Source organism: Echinops telfairi, unplaced genomic scaffold (assembly GCF_000313985.2).
Source record: "Echinops telfairi isolate 266 unplaced genomic scaffold, ASM31398v2 ScPeMD7_2;HRSCAF=8, whole genome shotgun sequence".
In the NCBI taxonomy this organism is placed as follows: domain Eukaryota; kingdom Metazoa; phylum Chordata; class Mammalia; order Afrosoricida; family Tenrecidae; genus Echinops; species Echinops telfairi.
In genome coordinates this window covers 32,548,097-32,552,376 of record NW_022103898.1, presented here as the reverse complement: position 1 = coordinate 32,552,376, position 4,280 = coordinate 32,548,097, and the positions used below count along the sequence as shown (strand labels likewise).

Sequence of the window (4,280 nt, the reverse complement as noted above, 5' to 3'; positions counted from 1 at the left end):
TACATTAGATCACAAAATGGAGGGTGACTGCATCCTTATATAATCGCCCAATTACATTATTACATAACTTAGAAACCAGCCAGGCTGTCCCCATAGCCTTAACGACACATCCTCACATCTCAGCATTTGTTTTGTCAGATGTACTTTGTGAGTGCACAAGATAGTTGCATAATAGAGTATATTTTCACTATTGTCACAAATGAGAAAGCCAATAACAGAGGAGTAGGTATATTCCCATCCACATTTAGGTTTTAAAAATAGAATTTCCTCTCCGGTGCCCTCGGTGCCATGTCTTCGGTGCCGGTGGCTACCCGTCCATTGGTTCTATCCTCAAACACCGGGCCAAGGGAAAAAAAATTTTTTAAATACAGTTTTCCTAACTGAGTATTAAATTCCACTCCCCAGAATTTGTTACCTTGATATTGTTGTTCTAGAGCAGATTCATGAGAGAGAAAAGAAAAGAATTCTGGAGAAATGAAAATATATACAAACCTTAACAATGAAAAGTTAAAATTTCCTTGTTCTTTCTACTTATGGTAGAAAACAGTGGCTAGATTCTTGAATACAGTATGCAAATCCTAAGGAAAAGCCTTTCTTTGAGTCTCATATTAGAAGCTGTGAGAGGTTATCAAATAGCCAAAAACTAAAATTGAAAAAAGAAAGCATTTTTTAAGACTTGTTTTTTTAGTTTTTGGCCTGCATTTGTAAACTTACCTGCTTTACAATTTAAAGTAAGCTATTAATCCTACTTGACTGGTAGTTGTCTCCTGTGTTTTGTGGGCTGATATGAGAAGGGAAGTGTGCCGCGACTAGACCAGCTTCTGATGTGCACATACGTTCCACCCCCATTAGTCCCTTGCTCAGAACAGGTGCTCTGGGTGCAGTTTTAGTCTAAAAGAATGTCCAAAATCTGTGGGAGTGAATTTGGCCAAAGGGTTAGTTGACTGTAGAACACAGATACCAGTCTGGAAACAGGTCACATTTAATGAAAGTGCACATTCAGCATGGCATTGTGGCTTTCAAAGAGGTGAGTCCCAGCGGTGGAGAACTTAAGTGAGAAACAGGCATTCATGTGGAACTGCTTGGAAACAGTTCCTGTGTATTCTGACTGGTGGGGCAGGGCTCTCACAAATATCCTTGGGAAATGAGATCATATGATTTTGTTAGTCATAATTGAGATTTTTGGATAATCAGTAGTAATTCTTCACAAAAGAAATGAAACCCCTAAAGAGTGAATCAAGGAAAGACTTCAAAATTATAACTGACTACACTAGAAAATATTCTCTCTAAGAGGGCAAAGATGTCTTGTTCACATGCTGAGACCTGAGGATAAGCAGACAAATGGAATTTCCTTGATTGACTTTAAAAAAAGAATACTAAAGAAAATAAAAGTAACCCCCAAAATCTCCTACTTTTGCATGTTAGAGACTTAACTGTAAAATTCTCTTGGATAAATGCTTTCCTAAAAGTGGTTCCATTTCTTCTCAAGAACTACGTATGTGTTAATATTTTATTTGGGATCATCTGTAAGTAGATAAACCATATAATTGAGGTGATTTTTTGAAGCATAAGAGAAATATAGAAATATTAGACCCAACTACATTTTCAAAGGGACAAGTGTTTTCTTTCTTTTTTTACAGTTGTATTAACATTTAATTCCCATAGCATGCAATTCAATAATTCAATCATATTAAAGAGTTGTGCAATCATCACCACAATCAATTTTAGAACATTTTCTTCTTTCTTGTGTTCGTTATTAAGACCTGTTCCCCCAACCATTTTATTAGCAGCTAGTCCAGACACACTGTTCACAGTTCAGTCATGTCAGGCTGCATTGTACAATTGTTACAGTTGTACAGTTTCAGAACATTTTCAAAATCGGTTTCAAAACATTTTTTTCCTTCTCGAACTCCTTGATATCAGCTCCCTCGTACCCCCCACTCCCAGTTCCCCCCACCACACACACACCAGGAACCCTTATTCTAGTTGTAGTCTCAGACTCACCTGTCCTATTGGATAGGGAGAACACATGAAGATTTTGGGATAGCACATAGACGCGACAGTCGGAAGTGGTGTCCCAAAGCCAGTGATCTTACTGGAAGGATTCTATCGGAAGTAAGGAAGGTGCTACCTTATTCTCCCTTCTTTAACACTTAACACATCATGTGAAGTGTATATTTACCCAGCCAACATCTGTGGCAAGCTCAATATCATCAGTTAGAACAAGGCTAGGGATTGACTGCATAATAGATCATCGGTTGCTCCAATTGAAGTAGAAGAAAATGAAAATAAGCCCACAAGAGCCAGATTTTGACCTTGAGTCTATTCCACCAGAATTTAGAAGTCATCTCAAAAATCAATGTGATACATTGCACGAGTGACTGAAGACAGGCTGAGTGCGGGACGATTATCAAGGACATCAAACACGAAGGAAGCAAAGGTCATTAAGGAGAAGGAAAGAGAAAGGACCAAAACGGACGCCAGAGGAGACTTGGTCTAACTGAGCCTGCTCGTTGTCTATGCTTCAGAAAGGCACGGGCAATCTTGTTTAGACAGAGAAAGGCCTACTTTCACATTTAGCCTCTTTTTAGATTGTTATGATTGAAAACCTAGAAGCTTAGTTTGTTACTTTCTTCAGGAGCTGAAAGCAATGGAAGCAACAGCAGTGGCTTCCTAATCCGCATTGAGAGAAAAGGAAAAACTGATAAGAGCCTCTTTCAATAAATGATGGTGGGAAAATTGCGTTGTTATTGTGTGCCATCGCAAAGTTGGAGGGTGGAGGCCATCCGGAGGTGCAGCAGAAGAAAAGTCTGGCAGGTTCCTTTCCACAAGCCAGCCGTTGAAAACCCAAGGGCACAGGTTCTAACACACACCGGCTATAGTTGGACTCAATGTGTGGCAACTTGTCCGTTCATAGTACAGATTTAACATGACCGCAAACATGGTGATGAGAAATCTCTGCAATACTATTTTTATTAAAATTCCTATTTTAACCAATGTACACCTATAAACACACATAGGAAAAGGAAGTATAAAACAATCACACCAAACTAACAGTGATGTCTTCTAGAGATGGAACGGAGATTGAGACGAGGACCCCAAACCTAAAACCAAACCCGCTGCTGCTGGGCTGCTTCCGATTCCTGATGCTCCTCTAGAACCGAGCAGGAGTGCTCTCGAAGGTCTGCCATGCTGTCAGCAGGCTGCCTCGTCTTTCTCCTCTAGTAGGTTTGAATCTCCAACTTTTTGATTAGCAACTTAATCCATTTGTGCCACCAGGGCTCCCGAATGGGAGGACAGGGTTGAGATATCTTTTTTATTTTATACAATTTCTATAGTTATTTTTTACCAAATAGAATCTATTTCTTACACTTATCCTTTATTTCAGAGAAAGATCCCCAATTCTGTTTATCTTGGTTAAAAGAGGATCAGATATCTCCTGCAATCTGGCATACCTTATATACTCGAGTATAAGCCAATCTGAATATCAGCCGGGGCACCTAATTTTATCACAAAAATGGCATTAAAAATTTGCTGATCATGAGGTGTCGATGGTATCTGATATCAGGCATCAAAGACCCAGAGCAAAAAATCATAATGTGAATGAGTCGGGGAGTGCGGAGTGGATGCCCAAAGCCAATCTGTAAGCAATTGGACATCCCCTTACAGAAGGGTTGTGGGGAGAAGATGGGCCAGTCAGGGTGCAGTGTAGCACCGATGAAACATATAGCATTCCTCTGGTTCTTTAATGCTTCCTCCACCACCACCCCTTCACTATCATGATCCCAATTCTACCTTACAAACTTGGCTAGACTAGAGCATGTACATGGGTACAGATAAGAGCTGGAAATCCAGGGAATACAGGACAGATAAACTCCTGGAAACCAATATTGAGAGTAGCTATACCAGGAGGGTAAGGGGAAGGTGCGGGGAGAAAGTGGGGACTGATCACAATGATCTACCTATAACCCCCTTCCAGGGGGATGGACAATAGACAAGGGGGTAAAGGGAGACATGGCACAGTGCAAGACATGAAAAAATAACAATAATTTATAAATTATCAAGGGTTCATGAGGGAGGGAGGGAGGGACAGGGAGGGAAAAAATGAGGAGCTTATACCAAGGGTTCACGTATAAAGAAAATACTTTGAAAACGATGATGGCAACATATGTACAAATGTGCTTGACACAATGGATGGATGTATGGATTGTGGTAAGAGTTGTATGAGCCCCAAATAAAATGATTTTAAAATATATTTAGAAAATGATAAAAAAAAAAAA

General features: G+C 39.9%; 1 pseudogene; it reads left to right on the top strand.

The window, feature by feature from the left end:
- The first annotated feature begins 243 nt into the window (after positions 1 to 243).
- Positions 244 to 348, top strand: LOC115870708 (annotated as a pseudogene).
- Positions 349 to 4,280: the final 3,932 nt, after the last annotated feature.